This window comes from Lacerta agilis, chromosome 3 (genome assembly GCF_009819535.1).
Source record: "Lacerta agilis isolate rLacAgi1 chromosome 3, rLacAgi1.pri, whole genome shotgun sequence".
Lineage (NCBI taxonomy): Eukaryota > Metazoa > Chordata > Lepidosauria > Squamata > Lacertidae > Lacerta > Lacerta agilis.
The window spans coordinates 59,819,719-59,842,215 of NC_046314.1; positions in this window are offsets into that span (position 1 = coordinate 59,819,719).

Consider the following 22,497-nt stretch of genomic DNA (forward strand, 5'->3'; position numbering starts at 1 on the left):
CTTCAGAAACAATCCAGGAAATTCTGAACTCCCAATTCTGAGGTGATCCTCTGGGTGGAGAGACTTTCAGAAGCCCTCCTAGGAAATAAGTATATTAAACCTGCATCTCTGAAAATGACCATTTTGGCAAGATGAATGTTCCTTTTTCAGAGGTTCCTCTTGGGTTTTATTAGGATTATGATCCTGAAATGATTACTTCTTTTAAACAGAAGCAATGCTAACCAGTTAAGAAAAACAGTAGGAACTACAGCAAACTTTTAAAAGTCATACTTTTTCGTACCCTATGTGTGTGTGTTTGTGTTGGGGGAGAGGGAGATTTCTGGTGACACATTGGGGACATGTTCTGAGGACTGATGAGAGGGGGGCTCAACTGTGCTCTGCAGGTGTCAAACTTTGGACTCAAGAGGGGAAGAGGAGGTGGAATCTTGGGCATTGGTGGGCAGAAGGCCCTGTCACTCAGCTGATGGAGCAGGACGGATGACAGTTCTAAAGGGAGTTCCTAGATGGAGCTGAGATACCAAGAGGGCGGCTGGTGACAGGGATGGGAATGGGGAATTTTTTTTGGAAGTGAGACCTTTGGCAAGAGCTGCTCTTGTTATCTAGGGAGCTAACAGGTTTGCAAAGCTCATTGCTAAGCCATCCCCAGCACAGATGGCAGACATCATGATTTCAAATGGTATGATAAAATTATGACAGGGTGGGAAAGCTACAGACTGAAAAGTTTATGTATAACTTAGTAGGGTTTAAAAAAATCCCAAAGTAGTTAACCTTGATCTAAACTCACAATTCTCTCTCTTTCGCCCTCTACTTACAATTTATTAACCATATTCACCTGAATCATGTTGCCTACCTAGTGCCTGTACAGCAATGGTTCAGCTGGTTTTTTGCTACTGGACTGAAAAAAAACATAGATAATTCAATATAGGGTTGTTGCCACAATCATTGCTACACTGCATTTGAGCAATGTGAAGTGACTCTGTTTGCCTTAACTAGACAACTGACTGCCAAATTAGTTGCAATGTCGTCCACAATTTTGGGAACGACTATTTAACATTGAATTGTAAGTTTTTTTTTTGGGGGGGGGTAGATCCAGATTGGGTTCCTGAAGAGGGGATAAGGATCTTTAATTATATCCTCCACAGTCCCAGTCAAAATTCATTCTCCTGCACTATTTGCTTGGTGTGTGTTGGGGGGGCGGGCGGATCAAGTTTCACATTGTGCTTGATTCTTAATTCATATCATAAGCCGTGAGCCAAAAGACCCAGTTCAAATTCTAGGTTAGCCATGAGCCATGCTTTCTCAACTTCGATTCCTTTTGTTGTTGTTGTTCAGTCGTTCAGTCGTGTCCGACTCTTCGTGACCCCATGGACCAGAGCACGCCAGGCACGCCTATCCTTCACTGCCTCTCGCAGTTTGGCCAAACTCATGTTAGTAGCTTCGAGAACACTGTTCAACCATCTCATCCTCTGTCGTCCCCTTCTCCTTGTGCCCTCCATCTTTCCCAACATCAGGGTCTTTTCCAGGGAGTCTTCCCTTCTCATGAGGTGGCCAAAGTACTGGAGCCTCAACTTCAGGATCTGTCCTTCTAGTGAGCACTCAGGGCTGATTTCTTTAAGAATGGATAGGTTTGATCTTCTTGCAGTCCATGGGACTCTCAAGAGTCTCCTCCAGCACCATAATTCAAAAGCATCAATTCTTCGGCGATCAGCCTTCTTTATAATATGAGAGTGTCATAGAAGCCATATACTTCTCCAGCAAAGCTCAGCAAGATGTGATGTCTCTGCAGGTACTAGTGGCTGGTGAGGTGGTGTACATGGGACACCACAGCTCTTCTGGCTTCCCAATACAGCAGCATAATGGCACTTACCAAGAGCAAAAGTGAGGGTTGAGCCATGAGATGCTTGGTTATGGTTACCAGACATCCCCATTTCCTGGGGACAGTCCCCGGATTTAGAAATCTGTCCCCGGACAAAGTCCATCCCCAGGATGTCCCCGGATTTCATTTAATGTCCCCGGATTTATATTTTAAGTGTTGTGGATTTATTAGTAGGGAATGAATGTTGCGTGATTGGCTCAATAGCACAAGACACATATGAGGACTTACGGCAAGGCAAAATGGCGAGCAGCTCCTGAAGCCAGCCAGAGCCAACTGCGCTACCAGTTTGGCTCCGGGCTGCTGAGACTGCCACCGCCGCCACCACTGCTGATGAGGAACTGGGGACACTCGGCACGTCAACTGGGGGAACCGCTAACCCAACCGACCCAAATCAACCTGGGAGCAACAGTGCCTGGCCACCCAACCGACTGCCCATTAGCGCTCTGGGGCCAGGAACACCCTGGAGCCAACGCAGGGAGAAGGAAGAGAGGAGAAGCAGAAGGAGAAGAGAGAAAGAGGAAGGAGAAAAAAGAGGGGAGCACCAACCTTACCATGCTGCTGCTGCTGCCGCCGCTGAGAAAGAAAGGTAGGAGAGCACCAGGAGGGCAAGGACACGTGGCCAAGCCCAGGCCTGACCCAAACCTACTCCACGGCAGCTATTTCTTAAGATTTAGTGTCAGGAGTATAACGTATTCCTGGACACCGCAGAGTTAGATGCAGACTTTTCTGGAAGCTTCTGGCTGTTGTGTAATTGACTGGACAGCACAACGCAGGAACTCAGCAACTCACTGGATAACTATATACAGTATTTATTGATTGAAGCAACTAGCATCCATAAGTTACTATTTACAGACTTTACAAAATAAAAGAAACAAAACATAAAATCTTTTTTTCTCTCTCTCTCTACACTGACCACTTTCTCACACCAACACCTGCACCACACACTAACCACACTAACCACAAAACTCTCACACAGAGCTCAGTTCTTTAGGAACTCATCGACCAATCACAGGCCGTTGCTAAGGGTCTGAGAGAGAGCATTTCTGGGCTTTCTGCCAACTAGTTAATTGCTTGGAGATAGACAGCTGCATTTCTGCACGTAGGCAACTCTGAAATCTCTAACACTATTGTCATTGTTATTATTAGGGGGAAAGTGCTCTAGAAAAAAATAATCATTTATTTTCAGAGTTGGTCTATTTCAGAATGATAGATAAGAAAACTCTGGGTCGTGTTATCACCTTTCACAGTCACTTCATACGACCTCTGTGTTGTGTGTGTATTCTGTGCTCCTTTTTAGTCAGTTTAAACAGAACATGATGAAGGAGCCACCTGCATGTGGGGTCAGATTCAGCATTTTGTTTTTTGTTTTAAACAGAATTTATTAGCATTTTCATAATATAACACAAACCCAACCCCACACCTACAAATACAAAACAAATACAAATACACATAATGTCAGGATTCTTCTTCTTATCTATATACCTTGCAAAAAAAAATTTCTAGTTCTGAATCTTGACTTTTGACTTCCCCCGCCTATACACCTTCGGTTTTAAATCAATATACTATTTCCTTAACAACTTTTCTCTGTAAAAAAATTAACTTTACTTAAAAGAAAAAACACAATTGTCTTAATCTTTGCATTATAACCTAGATCTTAACCAAGTATTCTTATAGCTAAACTTATTTCTTCTATCCTTTATCATGCTGCTTTTAACTTAAGATTCAATATCTCCTTACTTATTTAAAATAAACTTGTAATTAACAGACTTCACACTCCGATTTCGGATACCATGGCAGACCATTTGGATTATACATTTAATATTTCAACCCACTCCCCCTCTGTCCATTGTCTTTTTCTGTCTTTCACCAGAACCAAATCTCCAATTGTCTTCCTCTAAGTGTCCACAGGTCCAGGCTGCATCCACAACAAACCCCGCATCGAGCCTCAGGGTGTTCCTCCCCTCCATTCTGGGTTTCTCCGTTTCTTTTTCTTCTTCTTCTTCTTCTTGTAGAAATCTTAATTCCTTGTCCCTTGCCCCCGAGCTGCCACCTCGGAGTCTGGATATTGTAAATTTTCCCGTTCCAGGGCTGCCACCCCCAGAAACCGGCCCCCCTTCCTTTCGGAGTTGCCCAGCCATCTCAAACCATCCTTCAAGCGCCTCTCCCAGCTCTTTGCCAAAGTTTGTTTCCATTGTGTAGACCTTTTGAAAAGCCTCTTCTGTGGAAAGTAAGTTCTTTTCATTTATAATTCCACTCAAAATTTGTAGTTTTCGATTAAGCAGTTCCAGTTGCAAGACAGTAAGCATTTCCTCATCCTCCAAACCAGAGCTCGATACCAGTACAAGCGCAAAGTCCAGCATTTTAGGAGGGAGGGTGAGTATCAAGTTTCAGTTCCTGTCTCTTCCTTTCTTTGTTTCAGTTTTTTTCCCACGAAAGTCCAAGTCGTCGCCATTTCTCCGATGCCGGAGTATAAAGACCAAAACTTCAAATGGAGATATTTTTTCCCCAGTTAACCCCCGAAGGGAAATCTCAACAGTCTCAGTTTTCACATTCCAAATACTTTCAATCGATTGTTGTAGCAGCAGTCACTTAAAGAGTTAATTCCTTTCATCTCCCGAAGGGAGGGAGGCGGGCTGCCTTTCTTCTTTCCCCCAGATCGTTCCAGGAATACAAAGAGTCAATCAATTACTCACCGCCTCTGGGTTCTTAACAGCTCATTAAGGACAGGTAGAACTTAGACGCTCATCACAGGCTTTGTCGCCGCATTTACATCCCGGTTGGGGCATGTCCCCTATAGCCCGGCTCCGTCGTCCCTTCACCCCCACTCCCCCTTTACAGGGGGAGCGGGGGAAGGGTTCAGAGCCACAACGGGCACAGCCGGGGAGCCCAGGGTGCGGGACGCTCTTCCCGCACCCCAACCGGAGCCCCGCTTTGCGGTAGCAGGGCTCCTGACCCCCGGGATGGACTGGGTGCTTCGCAGCCGAAGCAGCCCACGACCACCCGCAATGGCGTCAGCCGCCGGAAGCCTGATTCAGCATTTTGGTTTGAGTTCATATAAATTCATGTTGCTGCTGTTATTACTTCAAAGTTTATTAGCAGTTTATCAGCACTCAGCATTCTGTGCATCCTAAATGGCTAATAATTCTCCATAAGTGTCAAGTGAGACAGAGAGTGGACTACAGAACAGATTAAAAAAAAATCCCCTATAAGTGATGCAGAAAAAGAGGTTCTTGGTTAAGACATTTACAGTGTTTTCAAAAGAGAGAAGAAAAGATGGTATGTATGTGTCAGCCTAGGGAAGGGCTCATCCGTCACATCATCCCCCCCCCAAAAAAAAATACAAAGATGGAAAGTTTCCACAGATATGTCTATGAAACGCATAGCAATCTGTAATCTAAATATGCAATCTTAGTCCTATTTTCTTGGTAAAAATAAAATAAAATGCCACATAAGTGACTCTTACACAACTAATCCTATATAGAAACCTTAATCCTTTTGCTGTTCTGCAACCTGTCTACTACGTTTCCTGTCATATCCTCTTTGGGAAGTGCGGCAGAATTCTATACATGCCTGTCCAGAAGAAAGAAACAGCCCCACTGAGTTCAACAGCACTTATTCCCAGGTAAATTTCATAAAACCAGAGACAGCTTTTGTCAGGGATTGCCCGGCTCCTCGTGAAGAGAGGGTGAGGGGATGTCCTACACAGGAGGAGAGCCGGGGCAAAGGTAATCCTTGTGAGGAGCGAGGGGAGAGAGATCCTCCTGTCGAAGAGGAGGGGGACAGGAGGACTACTTGAGAGGAAGGGCTGGTTGGAGGTCCTGCTCAGGAGGAGGGCAGGGGAAGAAGTCCTCCTCGGGAGGAGGACTGGGAGAACAGCTCTTCGCGAGAGGAGGGCTCTCTACGTTACAGGGAACCCCAGCCGCTTCTGTCAACGGACTCCTCCTCCTCTAGCCTTTCGCCTGAGCTCTCTCCAAGGGAGGAGGAGCTGCAGAGGCTTGGAGACTCTGGGCAAAGACCCAGCACCACCAACCAGAGAGGATCTGAGGAAGAACTGCCACTTCCGGCACCAGCACAGCATGGGGGGGGGGGTGTCAGGAGGCACCGCAGACGTCGTTTTAGGGTGCCGAGACTTTGGTGTTGGGCGGGAAACCGGAGAGGGGCACTTCCGGATTCTGCAAGTGACTGAGAGGTCATGTTTTGAACTAGCTCTACACTGTAAAATAGTAATGCACAATAAATAGTCTTAGCAACTGAAGGCTCTGTTGTTACTCATGAGCAACACTTGGGAAAACCCTGACAGCTTTCTTGATGCATAGGACATACTGTACACGGGTCCTTTAAACACAGAAAAGGATACTGAGAGATCACATCACATAATTCCCATAGGACATCTGCTGTGGCCCTTTGCGACTGCAGCAATCCTCTACAAAAAAAGAAGAAAGAAATATGTATATTGGATAGTGCTTTCCATGTAAGCTGCCCTCCCCTACAAAACTGATTTTAACCTCACCAATTGGCAATAATAATTTCACCTAGACAGCCCCCAGTTAATGTGACTTCACATCAATTGGCAGCCTGCTCCATTAAGCATTGCGGTTCTTCTTATAAAGATGTTCTCTTTTCTTTTCACATAAATATAATATACTGGGCTGTAGCTTAGTATAAACCTATTAATTCCTCTCACTGGGAACAGAACAAGAATAATTGGTCCCTGTCCTTCTCAAGGTCCCTCAGCGTCTTTTGTTATGAATTCTATCTCCCCATAGCATTGCTTCCCTCCAAATTATTTCTTATGTGCCTTGTTTTCTAAATGTTTAATCATTCTTATACTCTGAAAAGAAAAAAAAGAGGAGTTCGGGCCCCAGTCAGAGTATCAGCGTCCAGTCAACATTTAAGAAGCATGCAACCTTAAGAAGAATAGTTAGCTTACTTGTTTTAGATTTATTGCTCTTAACACAATATAATACATCAAGGCATTCACATTTTTCATGGTGAAAGTGCCACATGCATGACTTAAACGCAATACATCATCTATAGAATTCTCAGCCCTTTATCAATCTGAGGTTTATTCAGAATGTTTCCTGTTATCTCCTACTATGTGTTGTATTACTGCTTCCCATGTGAATCAAAACAAAGCTGCGAATTAAATTAAATGTTGTTCCATTTCTTTCACCCTGCTTAGTCATTTTAAATATGACTTCCCCAGATTCCGTTTGGCTGTGTGAATCAGGCTGTGCGATGAGTCAAGCCCCCACTTTTGTTCCAAAGATCAATTGTGCAAGGAACATCCAGTTCTTACATAACGCAATTCACCGATCACATGCAAGTGCATTTCAATCAGGAAGTAAATATTATGGATTCTTTTTTTCACAAAAAGAAGCTAAAAAGATAACCCTTATCTCTTCAGCATGGAACTGGTATATTTCCATCACCGAACACTGCTGGCACCATTCTTCTCGCAATTGCCATAGCAAAGTCAGATTTATTGTTCATCAGAAAAAAATGTTTTGCTTCTCTTCTAGTTCTGAAAGCAAACACTGGTTTGTTTGTTTGTTTTCCTGCTTGCTTGCTTGCTTATTTTTAAAAAGAGTTTCTCAACTGCTACCTCTTCAAGTTTCAGATATTTGAAATTTTACAGAGGAATATCAAAGAGTTATTTTCTGAAATGTACACATTGTGGCTAAGAGGAAGCAATCACTTCAGTCTACTTGACCTGCAGGGTGGAGAGCAGTTCCTTGCAAGGGTGTTGACTTGGCCCTTGCCAATCAGCGCTATGACTTGCTATCAGAGGACCTAATTTACACATTTAATGCATTCAGCATCTACCTTCCCTGGTGTAGCATGTAAAGGACAATCCTAGCCTTAATGGCTGGTAGCCCGCAGGCTTCTCCCATTAATAGTGTGTTTTAGGTTTGCGCATTATGCCCACAGTTTGCCCAGTATATGCATCTGCAATTCAAAAATTTCCATTGCTTTCTGCATTGCTCTGTGCCCCCTCTAATCTGATCTGATCTGTGTTTTGGGTTCTAAGCAGTTCCCCATTCACTGTAACAGGGAATTTAAAACAGCTATAACTTTCTCCGCTTTTGGCCAAAGTGGATGAAATTTATTACTACTACTAAAATTTATATCCCACTATCCTTGCCAGGCTGACAAACACACATACAAAATTTAAAAATATATAAATGAAAACAAAATAGAAATGTATTTCAAGTATTAAAAATTAAAACAATTAGGTGGTTTTTGTGGGGAAAATAAAAGGGTTCACTTTTTTCAGAACCTTTTATAAGGAGGAGGGGTGTTGTTCCTTTCTTATTTTAGAATAATTAAGAGATAGCTGAGTGGTGTGTCTTCTTGCTTATACATTTATATAAAATAATGCAGGTTCACACTGGCCTTTCTTTCTCCCAATTGTTTTTGTTCCCCAATACTCCTTGCAGGCATTTACAAAACACTGCTTGTGGAGTTTTTAAGGCCTATGAAGCTGTTGCTTTTCTCTTTTTTTGTTAAAGCAGAGGAACTTAAATGAAGTTTTAAACTTTTTTTAAAAAATAATAATAATAATAATCATCCAGCGCTGTGCTTTAACAAAGAAATAAGAACACAGAACTCTTCAGTGGTGTGCAGGCAACTTTTAGGACAGCCTCACTTCTTCAAAAGTCCACGGACCTAGCTAAAGAGAGATATATAAGTAAATATAGAGTAGTGAATAGAACAGAAAAAAGTGACAGAACAACATGAAGCTTTGGTGGGGGCAATGCAGCTCAGGGGTTGCTGGCATTGTGCTTTCACTTGAGAGGGGGGAGATCTCTGGATGACTCTGATTTTTGCTCTAGAAAAATAAATATATTTATTGAGCACTCATTTTGATTTGTTTGCATTCATCCCGATTCCCTTTTTTGGGTGTTTACACATCTTCTTGTTAATCATTCTTCATCCCACTCTTTTCAATGCATTTCTCCATCACTTTCCCAGCTACAAAAGTTCCTTTTTTAAAAAAAAAGTAAGAGGAAGGTCTTCTAAACAGATTTTTTAAAAAGAAAAGAAAACACGGGAGTGATTGCCACTTGTGTCAAATCCTTCCCAAATAACCATCTGGAAGAAAATTGCGTTTGTTAAAATGTGGAAGAGGTGTGATGACATTTTCAATGCAGGTATTATCCTTTCAGCAGGGCTGGTATCTCATGTGAGTGACAGAGAGGGGCTTCTCCCCCTCTTTATTGCGATGAGCAAAATGCCTTGGACATATTAAAACTGTAAAATTCAATTTCTTCTAGATGGCTAGCAATTTGGAAGCTCTGAGCTGTTTAGCTCCCAAATAAGGACAGTTGTGTGCTCTAATGTAAAACAGGAAGTTAAGATAAATGTTTTCAAAATAGTCTGGGGAATATAGGGAGCTTCCTTATACAGTCAGGCCACTAGCTGTTCTAGATCAGCACTGGCTCTCCACACTACCCAACAGGAGAAAGCCCAGCCCTGCCTGCATTCAATTTTCAGCATCCAAAGTGCTCTACCACTGACCAACTGCCCTCCCCCAATAAAATGCAGATAAAACTTGATTGCGCCATCATACCTGACAAATGACCTCTTCAAGGCAGGGATGAGGAAGTTGCTGCTGCTGCTGCTGCTGCTATTTAAATTTGTATACTGCCCTTCATCCAAAGATCACAGGGCGCTTCACAACACAAAAATACAAAATGAAAATACAAGAAGTATCTGTCATGGATGGTTTGGTTGAGTTCCCTGCATTGCAGGGAGTTGGACTAGATGACCCCCAGGATCCCTTCCAACTCTGCGATTCTATGATTCTATTATTCCAAGTTGTTGGACTCCAGGGCGTATCATTTCCAGTCAGCGTGGCTGATCGTAAGGGCTGGTTGGGAGTTGCAGTTCAGCAACATCTGCAGAGCAACAGCTTCCCCAACCCCTCTTAAAGCTTTCAATATCTTTCTTCACATGTAGATTGAACAATGCAGAAAGTTTCATCTGTTAAACTATTTCCTTTCATGCAGCAAGTCATAAAAACAGTTGCAAAAGAGATGCAATTTTCCCACAGCATCAAGCGGAGCACCAGCCACTTGCTCCTGGGTGGTTTACACCAGGGCTACCCACAGGTTGCAGACTACAATTCCTATGATATCTTCAGTATTGGCCATACTTGCTGGGGCTCATGGAAGTTGTAATCTAAAGCATAATGAGAGCGCATTTTTGGCTACACTGGGATTGGTATCTACTGGAATCTCACCCTACTTTTGGAGAGAATCAAGACAAATCAAGTTAGAGACAAACCAGCATAAGAAGTGCAAATGCAAACTAAATCTAAAACTAAGTCATTTCTAATTTTGTGTTCCCACCCCAAAAGGTAAGCACCAAGGAGAAATATTACAAGGATTTACAAATCAGGGAGTATTTGGAAAATGTAACCTTGAGAAAGAACTTATCTGTAAGCAGGAGATGATGATGTTGCAAAAGCCAGTTTTCATTTGTCTTAGCTGTGGAAAAAAGAGATAATCGCTGAAGATCATTCAGGAATCCCAATATACTTAATTCACCCTACAGACATTTTCTCAGTGTTCCACCTATTTTCTAGTTCTGTCATGTTACTCTTGGTAATCCATTGAGATTCCTGCTCAGACAGTTTGCTATTTCCTACTCTTTCATTCATTTTTCATCACTTTGCTGCTCAGATGTAGAATTCCTAGACTGTGATCATGCTACTCTCTCGTGGTTAAATGCATAGTAGAAGACTTGCAGACAATTTCAATAATAGAGCCATTGGTTTGGGGCAAAACAAGCTGTCAGTCTGTGCAAAAATATGCTTACAACAAAGCCCAGAATAGCCTCCAGTCCTGCACCACACTAAAAGAACTTCAGTTCTCTGGCATACCACCTCTGCACACTGCACAGGGCAATGTCTCTCTTTAGAAAACGTTTGCCAAGATTTGGGTGACATTCCCACCATACATTTATAACACTCTGATTCCACCATTATGGCTTCCTCCCAAGAATTCTAGGAGCTGTAGTTTTTCAAGGGTGCTGAGAGTTGTTAGAAGACCCCTGCAGCCCTCATGGAGTTACAATTCCCAGAATTCCCTGTGAAGAGGGATTGACTGTTAAACTGCTCTGGGAGTTGTAGCTGTGGGAGGGGAAGGAGGATCTCCTAACAACTCTAGGCATTCTTAACAAAGGACAGTTCCTAGAATTCTTTGGGAGAAGCTATGGCTGTTTTAAAGTGGTCTCATAGTGAATTATATGCATGGCACAAATGTGGTCATGTTGACCCAGATTCGAAGATGCACCGCGGCATTTGGAACTAAGTCATTGTGGGATGTGTTTTGTGCAAGTAGGAATTGCAACTTCTTGCATTTAGGGGGCTGTAAAGGTTTTTCCGTGGTTGAATTGTCTTTAAAATCATTGACATTCTTTCTCTTTAAAAATATAAGAAGCCTATGCTCTTTTGCTAAAAATCATTTTTCTTGATAGTTTTTAATTTATACAATATGAATGTCATTGCTGAAAGTTATTCTAAGTGGATATAGTCGAAACAAAATAGAAAATTCTTTTCAGTAGCACCTTAGAGACCAACTGAGTTTGTTCTTGGTATGAGCTTTCGTGTGCATCCACACTTCTTCAGGTATCTGAATTTTCTATTTTGTTTCGACTATGGCAGACCAACACGGCTACCCACCTGTAAGTGGATATAGACTTTGATAGCACCCAGCACTATTAAGCTTATTTTTGTCTAACTGAAACCTTGACTAGTCTTGCACCAGCAGAAGTTGATCCAGTATATCATCTTTCTATTTTGCCTCTCCTGTTCCATCTCATCAACACAGCAACAACTGTCTCCACTAAACTAGACCTGGAACATAATCCACATATATAAATAAGTAAACAACACAAAACAATAAATCAAGGACTGTAATAAAAAATGAACTGTTAGAAAGAAAATCATGTTATGGGATTTATTATTATTATTTGCTGTAAGCCACCCTAGTTGTCAATGGACTAGAAGGAAGGAAAGGTGTTGAGGTTTTTTAAATGAATGAATAAATAAATAAATACATTTGTCTGGCAAAGTTCTTGACCTTCATGGTACAATGGCTTCTTCATGAAGATGTGCTATTTGCAGGTACCTACCACACTTGTTATCTATCCTTCCTGTAGAACAGGGTCCTTCAGATGTTGTTTGACTGCAATCCCATCAGCCCCAGCCAGCATGGCAATTGCTCAGGGATAGTGGGAGTTGTAGTCTGGCAACATCTGGAGAGCCACAATGCCCTCACCCCTGTTTAAAATTCCACAGCAATATTTATTTTTGTAATATATCCTTTTACACACACACACACACACACACACACACACACACACCTCCTTTTAAGATTTCATTTGTTTTGTTACTATAGAAACATCCATGATTATTTCATAATACCATTTTTGAAAGGAATAATAAGAGTAGATCGGGGATGGGCAACTTCTCTTTTCTCGGGGACAATCTATTTTCCCAACAGAAGTTAGTTTATTCTGGTTTGTTATATGTAAAAATGCTGCTAGGGCTGGGTCAAGACATTTGGCTATCTCAGGTAGAGCGGAAAATTGTCCCCTCCCCCCCCCCAAAAGTGCACAGTATGCAAAGTTGGCCAAGTTATTTTGGTATGTGAGGCTGAAAATCCCAAAAGTGTGTCTCCCTTGGAGTAAAAAATACAGTGGGAATCAATAACAATTTGCTGCCCTTTCATGACACTCAAAATTACTCTCCACCCTGAGGTCACTATTTTCCTCTGTCTAACAGTAGGGCTGGCCCTACCTATCCCATATAGGTGGTGTAGCTCAATAATTTTGCATGATTGAATTATGAGGGCTTCACAGTTATTGAACATGTCTTCTTCTTCTTCTTCTTTGGTGATCACTCACAGCCGAGTAAGATTGTCTTCCATAAACATGGTTTAAACAATGAGTCTGTAAGTGACTGTGGAGGCCAATTCTGGATCCACACATCCTTCCACAGTGGGGACATAGATTTCCGGGCAGGAGTTGATCACGGTGAGGGTTTGCCAAGTGTGCCTTCCTCTTAGCATGTTTCTCCCTTGCGTCCTGTGTTCGAGTGTCTTCAAAGTCCATGACACCTTTGGTAAAGGCTGTTCTCCAATTGGAGTGCTTGCAGGCAAGTGTTTCCCAATTGTTGGTGTTTATACTACATTTTTTTTTAGATTTGCCTTGAGACAGTTTATACTACATTTTTTAAGATTTGCCTTGAGACAGTCCTAAACCTCTTTTGTTGACCACCAGCATTACACTTTCCATTTTTAAGTTCGGAATAGAGTAGTTGCTTTGGAAGATGATAATCAGGCATCCGCACAACGTGACCAGTCCAACGAAGTTGATGTTGAAGAATCATTGCTTCAATACTGGTGATCTTTACTTCTTCCAGTACACTAGTATTAGTTCGCCTGTCTTCCCAAGTGATGTGTAAAAAATTTCGAAGACACCATTGATGGAATCTTTCAAGGAGTTGGAGATGGCGTTTATAAGTGGTCCATGTTTCACAAGCATACAGCAAGGTTGGTAATACAGTATGGTTGGTTATGGAACATGTACACACAGACGGCACCAGGGCACCACATTTAATACAATCCCCCTAAAGAAAAATGGAACAAGTGCAGAATCTCTTGACAGACAGACAGACAGACAGACAGACAGACAGGCAGGCAGACAGACAGACAGGCAGACAGACAGACAAAGACACAGACACACAGACACACACTTCACCATACCTTGAATAAAATTTGGTAAGGCTTCCAGGTACCTCATAGACTTGCTCTGGGTAAGAGCTGCCAGCTCCTGCAGTAGGCAGTATCAGTATTGGCATACAGATTGAACAATTAAGAGATATGAAACAAAATTAACTGGGAGAAGGGTGAAACAAGGAAAGAAATAGTGAATTAAAGTATTAAAGATAAGTTACCATTCATGTGAAGGCTAAAGGGTACAAAAGTGTTGTTGATAATGAGAAATATTTTAGGCACGCTGACAAAATTTTACAAGTATAAGTACTGTGAATATGAATGTCAGCACCTCTCCCTCTGTGAAATTCCTCCATGCTTGTTATCATAACAGAAATATTCCATGTTTCATTCTGACAAAAGGGAAATTGGTAGTTAATCTTTTGCAGAATCTATTTAATGCTTTAAATGCATCGCAGTAAAACTTATTTTAACTGCCCTGCCCCAAGTCACACAATTCCAGATTTACATCTTAATTACCACTGTGAGATGTTCCGATGGAATTAGTTCATGCTAAAAGAAAAGGAAAAGGAACCAAGCAGACATCAGGCAGAAACAGTGATGGTAGGAAATCAATCACAACACATTCAGTAGCATATTCTGTGTATTGTCATAAACAAATTCCTATTGGGACAATGTTGATTGCATCTGGGGGTAATTACTGGGCCATTGTAGAGTAGATTTGCATGTCAGTTTTGGCATTAAAACCCCAATAAAGAACACTGTGGCACATTGAAGATTTTAAAAATAATAATAGGATGAGCTTTTATGGGCTAGAGTTCAATTTATCAGCCATGTTAGGAATCTGCACTGGATCTCTGCATCCCAAATGACAAGGCAAATCAGGGTGGTTCAGGTCATGCTCTCAACTTCCTTAGTCAATCAAACAGTTAACAAGGCATCTGAAAGTGGATCGGGGATTTTCTACATTAAACGGAAACATAATTTTTCTTTTCCCATTCTAAAATGGTAGAATCATGATATGTGTGAGATCCACTTCACCCATTTTTCTGGAATCTGGCATGATTCATTCCCACACCAGACCTGCAGATTGCGTCAAGTTCAGGCGGAAAATAAAGAAGTTAGAGACTTTCTTTTTTTAAGGTTCCCTTCATTAAAACTCCTAGATTGGTCTTCCTGTCTACTTATGTGAAAGTGGCAAGAAAACACACACCATTTTTGGATTCACCATTTCAGTGGTTCCTTGGGTTAAGAACTTAATTCGTTCTGGAGGTCCGTTCTTAACCTGAAACTGTTCTTAACCTGAAGCACCACTTTAGCTAATGGGGCCTCCAGCTGCCGCCGCACAATTTCTGTTCTCATCCTGAAGCAAAGTTCTTAACCCGAGGTACTATTTCCGGGTTAGCAGAGTCTGTAACCTGAAGCATCTGTAACCTGAAGCGTCTGTAACCCGAGGTACCACTGTATAGTAAATGTGGATGGAACAGAGTTTCAGATTTCAGCTGATCAGGTTTGGACTTGAATAACAATCAGAACTGGAATAACACAATGTGGATTTGAAACAAACTGGGCTGCTTCCAAATGCTAGAGAAATAAATCCAAGGAAAATCTTGTGGTCACTGCACACCCTTTGTAAGTGTTACAATAATACCATCATGGGTTCATATATATTTGCATAGTGGTGGTCATGTGGATGCTCTGACATTTTTATAGGATTTGCTAGATTGCAGCTCACTACCTCCTGAACAATAAATAACATGGAAATGTCACTTGCCAGCATTAAGCTTGCTCCCAAATTCCACCCAAAGCAAAACTAATACAAATTATTAAATGTTTACTGAGGAAGCATGCAAGTTTCTATCTCACTTCTATTGGATTCTGTTTTGTAGACTGTGCATTCCCATAATCCACTGTATTCTGGTTACCAATATCTCCTTTTTAGGGACCAGGTGATTGACAAAGTCTTGGAATTACCACTGAAGACATTCTTGGATGAGACTGCCTGCCATGATCCATCTCAATTTAGATTCAGGGCTGGGTTCATGTCTGAATCAGCTCTGGTCACCCTGTTGACTTTTGCAGAAGGGACTAGGAAACCCTACTCCTTCTCAGTCTCCCAGTGGCTGAGATACCACTGACTATGGCATCCTCACTCCATGGGATGGGCAGGACTTTTTCAGGGGGAACTCACCAGAACTCAGTTCCAGCACCTCTCAGGTGGGTGCCATTGCCATTCTAAGAGAAAGTGGGAGGCATTCATGACGAGTTCTGATACCATTTTTCTAGAAAAATAGCACTGGGGATGGGCATTGGTAGCACCGTGTTACGTTGGTTCAGTTCCTACTTGCAAGGTCATGTCCAAAGAGTAGCATTGGAAGAATATTCTTCACTCCCCTGGGGCTTATTCCACAAAGTGACACAGGGTGCCATTTTATCCCTAATGCTTTCAATATGTGTCATGAGGAGTTGTGGACCAGAGTGTCATCTGTGTGCCTGTGTGATGGAATGATTTGCTTAGTGTTACATTGAATATGACTCTGTAGGTTTGTAGGAATTATCATCAGCTATGTTCTGAATTATCTCAAAAGGCTTAGGAAAGTGGCCACTAGAAAACAGCCTCCGTTGGACAGGGCAAACAAATGCATAGACATTTCATCTGACAAAGGAAACTGAATAAGGAGACACAGCTTAGATGAAGAATTACATGACTAAGGCTATACAGGGGATAACACCAGAATAATAATGGCGGAGATGCCAAGGCAGAAATGCCACAGTGCCATGGTAATTTATTAACATATGAGAGAGAATGTGTCTGCATTATTAAGTTCCAGGAGCAGTAAATTCCAAGGGCAGTGAATTCTCAATTAATTTTCCATTATGGCATCCCTCTTTCTGAGGGCCCTGCCACCACGCGTTGAAGCAGTTTTCTGACTTCTGTGGTGTTTAAATGGGGAAGCAGGGAGCGCTGCGGGCATCATTGGCTACTAACATAAACTGTCCAGCCACATAGCAAACTGCCTCACCAGCCCCCACTGCTGCCCTCCTGAAAAGATTTGCTTGGCTACTTTCTTATATAACTTTCCTTGCCAGTTATAAATGTTTTTTTTTTTCCCAAAGGCATTGCTCGTGTTCTCTCTACTCAATGGTTTGCCTTTGGAATTGGGATTGCTGCTCTATTGGTTTTTAATGGCCTCTGCATGCTGTTAACTTTGGTTTGTTTTTCAATGTGATTTCAAATTGTTGTAGATGTTGCAGTGTACATTTCTTTTCTGGGGAGTTTGAAAAATGACAAAAAATCAATAAATGTGTAATGACCGCTCCCCACATTAAAATGGGGGGCGGCGTTTGCGTGGTCGCGCATAGCCCCCTGAATGCCTGGGTGACACCTGGTAGTTCGGTTGGCTGCACCCTCCCCCAGAAGGGATACCTGGGGTTTCCGCCTACCCAGCTAACTGTCCAATCCCGCCTGGGGGAGGCGTAGCCAAGGGATTGGCCAGGTAAGGGGAGGGACTACCCAACCCACACAATAGAAAGTGTAGCTTACCAGGAAGCAGCAGTCGGGCTCCAGACCCTCCCACCCTACACTCCCTCAATTAACACTTACTTTACAGGTTAACTTTTTTTTCCACAGGCACTCAGGCGCTGCTATGCCAAGGCCGCTGTTGAAGGGCCGGAAAGGAATTTCCCTGCATTGGCAGGTTTTGCCTTTCCCGTAGCAATTCGTCACAACTTTGGCGGTTTCAGGCCTTGGACGGAATCCTTTAGTCATCTTCCTAAATGGGGTGTGGGTGTGGGACGGTGACTCCACGCCCCCAGTGTGGCAGCGATAACAGGGTTCCCCATTAAAGGGGTGTTGGGGGAGGCATTGTCCATACACCGAGAGGTTGTCATTGCTCTCCCCCACCAGTGGCAGCAAAATGGGGGGTGGGCTATCTGCTTGAACATATGTTCTCCAGAGCTAGCCCAATCCCCACACATTCTGGATAACCCTGCAGTTTCCCAGATCCCTGGCTGGGGACTGGGAAGGATAAACGCCCAATGCCTGAGCCAAGGTCTCCCTACATCTGAATCTTAATAAAGTTGTGGCCAATTTTAATCCCATAGCACCTTGTCTTGTGTCATTATTCCGCTCAGGGGTCGCCTGGGGTTTGGGGGACTCCGCCTGTCCACGCAAATAGCCATGTTGTTAATTGCTCACCTGGGTTGCCTACTTCTGTGTAGGGGGAAAAAAACACTTGAGCAATCCTAGGCTAAATTTACACAACATGTTTTCCTCACCACATTTATCCTGTTTTAGAAGTTTTGGCTGCAGTTTGTGAAAACAGTATCCATTCATCGTATCAACTCTGAGTCTATCTGCTGGTAGTTGCAGTTTGTGACACTGTTAATACAGTTTTTATAAATATTTTGTGTGGATACATTCTAAACAGAATGACAGCAGACTGGATAAATGTTTATTTCTGAAACAAGTGATAAATAACTACTACAGTCGTATCTGGGAAGTCGAATGGAATCCGTTCTGGAAGAAACCAAAGTGTGGCTTCTGATTGGCTCCAGGAAGCCGCGGAAACCGTGGAAGCAGTGCTGGATGTTCAGCTTCTGAAAATCGTTCGGAAACCAGAACACTCGCTTCCAGTTTTCTATCATTCGGGAGCCAAAATGTACGAGTTCCAAGGCGTTCAGCAACCAAGGTACAACTGTACTTTTATCAGTGCTTTCGTGTGGTAAAAATACTGTGTCACTACTCAGATCTTGATAAAAGTGTCATGGGTGACTGCCATGGGCAACCAAAAAAGAGGCATCAGTACTCTATACTGGTGATGAGTAGCATCACAAGAAATGCACTGCTTGTAGCATCCATCCATCCATCCAATAGATGTGCCAGATACCTGGATAAATGGAAAGATAGCATGTTTATCAGTTGCCCTTTTCAGCCAGTCAAACTCATTCAAGGAGTGTGAAAAATGGAGGCCTAGAAAAGACACAATTGCAAAACATTCAAGTTTATTGAATAGGATGGCATCAGGTTTGTCAAATAAATAAATAAAAGGAAGAAAGGATACCTATTTAAACAATTTGGCCTATACTGCCTAGGCCTGTTTCCCCTTTGTAGTAGAGAACCACTGCATATTTTCCTCACTTCAGCATCAATAGTGGGGCACTTTTGATTGTTTAAGCAAAGCTACAACTGAGTTCCCAGTTAGTGGCTATTGATTTATTTCAATAACACAGCAGAACTGAAGGAGTAAGAGAAAAAGAGGTAAAGCTAAGGAATTATGGTTTATTTGGCAGATGACTCATTGTTAAAGCTGTGTAAGTGCAGATTTTCCATACAAGAATGAGGAAATTACATGTTCACTTGAAATAGCGGAAACAGCCTAACTCTTAGAATTTCCCATGTGAATTCTTGGATTACATTTTCAAAACCCACTCTCTGACAGTTAACTTAGCACGAGCAGTTTTTCTGTGGATATTCTTTCCATAATATTCCCCCCCCCCAAGTGCTCATGAAATGCAAAAAACACCCACAAAAGACCAGGAAGACAACCCCCAGGACAAAGAGAACATAATATAATAGTCCCAAGTTATGGGGACACTTCCCTTTGTCCTTGAGATCTATCTATCTACCTAACTATCTTGCGCCAAATCTTGTTAATGGAAACAGCTGCAGTGTTTTGTAGCTGTCTCCTTGTTAGAACGAATAAAGTGGGTCATATTTTTTGTTGTTTAAGGCATTTCCCCTCTTTGATAGAAAAAGTCTTTGCATAGCAGAAGGCTGATGAAAATAGATGATTGCCATATTTGCCTTCTTTCACAAATAAAACAACCACCCATGATTTTGTCTCTAGTTACTGGAACGTTTTTTTCCTCCTCAGTCATGCCAGACTGGGGGAGTTCATTTTCAACCTCACTTCCCAGTTCTGAAATTTGCCATCATTACTAATCCACCTTTCCTCCTCAATCCATCCCTATATTTCCAGCTGTCTGTCTGATGGACATTTCTACAGTACATAGCTTCTCCTCACCATTTCAATTGGTGCAGTAGGTTGAGTCTATTCCAAACATCACCTCCCACAAATGGAAGGGCTCTGATGGAAGGCTTCTGTTGCAACAGAGGAATTCCACTGGCAGAATGGGGGAGGATGCAGTTTTCTTGATTCTCCTATCTTCATGCAGCTCCCTATGCCTGTTAAAAAATCTGCTTCAGAGTGTTGGTGCACTGTGGAAGGCTGGGGGGGGACTACCTTCCTCCTTTCCACTTGCAGGAGTGTCCTGAATGCAGATCAGCTCAGGGAAAGGTACTGCTTGTGGAAGCATTCTCTAGATCCAACCCAAGAAGTTGGACTGAACTGCTTATCTTTCTTCCCTAAGCCTCATCTCCTTGACTGTCTTCCATATCTATTGTCTGTGTCACAATCTACCCTGAGCAGCCATGAATTCTTGACTTTGATCTGTGATACCTACCTCACACATTCAGTCTGTGAACATAGGATGACTATTTCCTACAGATATTAATGTAATGGTTTGAGGTCTTGCCTTATATTGATTCACTGTGCTTCCTTTTTAACTTTAAAGAATCACCAGACCTGATTTGCCTGTTTCCAATTCAAACACCTGATTCAGTAAATCAGACAATGAGGGTGAGTATGACCTAAGGCAGGAGCTACTTTTCTCTTGCCCTAAGCCATCTCTGAATTATTGCCACAAAGGTGAGACGTGTCCCCATATTGGATGGATATCTTAGAATTATCACTCACGATGAAAGGTCCTCTGGCTATATATTTTCCCTGACATTATGATAGCTCAGGCAATTATTGAAAAACCTTTGCTCCATATTATGTTTAACTCATCCCAACAGTATAAGACACCGCTTTCAGATTCAGTTGTTTATCCCTAAATGTTGATCTCATTTAAGAGTAATCCTGCTTTCTTCATTGCATAGCACAAGTGGGTTGCTGTCTGTTATCTGTATCTGTTGTCTACCCACTTTTAGTCCTGCAAATATGGTCCACAAACCAGTTCCCATGTTCTCTTAATATACAGCCACACTGAAGTGACAACAATTTAAAACATATCCCAATTACACTGTAATATTGTGTGTGCTTCATTCCCACTCCCACAAATACAGTGGTACCTCTAGATGCAAACGGGATCCGTTCCGGAGCCCTGTTCACATCCTGAGCAGTCCGCAACCCGCAGTGCTGCTTCTGCGCATGTGCGGGTCACGATTCGGCGTGTCTGTGCATGCGCGTGACATCATTTGATGCGTCTGCGCATGCGCAACCCGCTGAACCCAGAAGTAACCCGTTCCGTTACTTCCAGGTTCGGCACATTCATAACCCATGCCATTCGCAACCCGCAGCGAACGCAACACAAGGTACGACTGTATACCATACAGTAACAAGGACATAGATACAATAGTATGTGTACATAATTGAGCAAGTCAAATTCTCCTTCAAGTATTTTAAAATGTAAAAGGCAACGATCTTTGTGTTAATGAAATTACTGCTATGGCCATAATGAATTAATACAGCGAGGAGCACAAACAATCAATAATAAAACATATGCTCTCCAATACTACTTCAAAGAAAATGTTGTAGACAATACAACAACTGCCCCCCTTTGGGACACAATGAAAGCGGTCACCAGAGGAGCTTGCATAAAAGAGAGAGCATCCCTTAAAAAACAAGCCGCCTAAAAAATTAGCAAAATAGAACAAGACATCAGGGCCCTCTCATCACGCTACAAACAAACAGGAGCTAAAAGACTCCTTAAACTTATAGAACAAAAAAGGAGGGAACTAGACTCACTAGAAATCAACTAAAACGATGATCAACATTGTATACTCAAAACAGTGCTTCTATGAGTATGGCAGGAAAAACTTGAGACTATTAGCAAACACGTGTGGGGAAAAAAATCACTCCAAACAATAATACACTGCGTCACCAAAAAAGATGGCAACATAACATTCTCCTCCAAAGAAATAACCATAGAATTTGCAGGATTTTACTCCAACCTATGCACCTCCCACAACCTGCCCAAGGAGGAAATCAGAAAATTCCTAGCCGGACTGACCATGCCAACCTTAACTGATGAGGAACAGGAATTCATGGACAGTCGTATCACCCCAGAGGAAATAGATATATAAAAACATAGTAAACTTAGATCCATGAATTTCAGTTAGTCTACTCAGTGTAAAAGTTAGTTTAATACAACACATGCATTAAAAGTTAGTTTAATACAAAACCTCCAGCTCTAACGTTCAGTATATTTTGTAGAGACAAGGGCAGAGTAACTAAGTCCCTCTAGGCCAACAGATGATCTTATATGAAATAAGGGTGTGTGGTGTTTTGTAGCTGCTGCTGTGGGTCTACAAACACATTGGATGTGGATTGTATTCACAGCTGAACTAACTGAAAAGTTGCCAGATATGATCACAAGGAGTTTGTGTTTCATTGCCTTCAAACTATTATCTAAGGCTATAGGTATGAAAGCTAATGTGGACCACTGTGCACTGCAGTGGGCTCTTTGGTTTGAATGTGAATGACCTACATTGTAACCCGTGCACTCTGCTGCTTAGCATTTGGGTAGGCTGAAAATGACTAACCAGCTCAGAGCTGAATACAGCAACTGAAAGAAAACTCATTCAGAGAATGGGAGAAATAGAGAGAATATTTTCCACTTGCTCCTCAAGCCATTTTCATATGTGGCAATGGCCTGTAATTATTGAAATGCTGCTGCTTCATATTATGGTATACCATATAGTGTGGCACTAATTTCAGATTCAGCTGTACTACTAATGGTAATCATTGTAGCAGTAGCTGGGAAGGGCTATAGGTCAGTTGTAAGCATCTTCCTTGGATGCAGAAGGTTCTA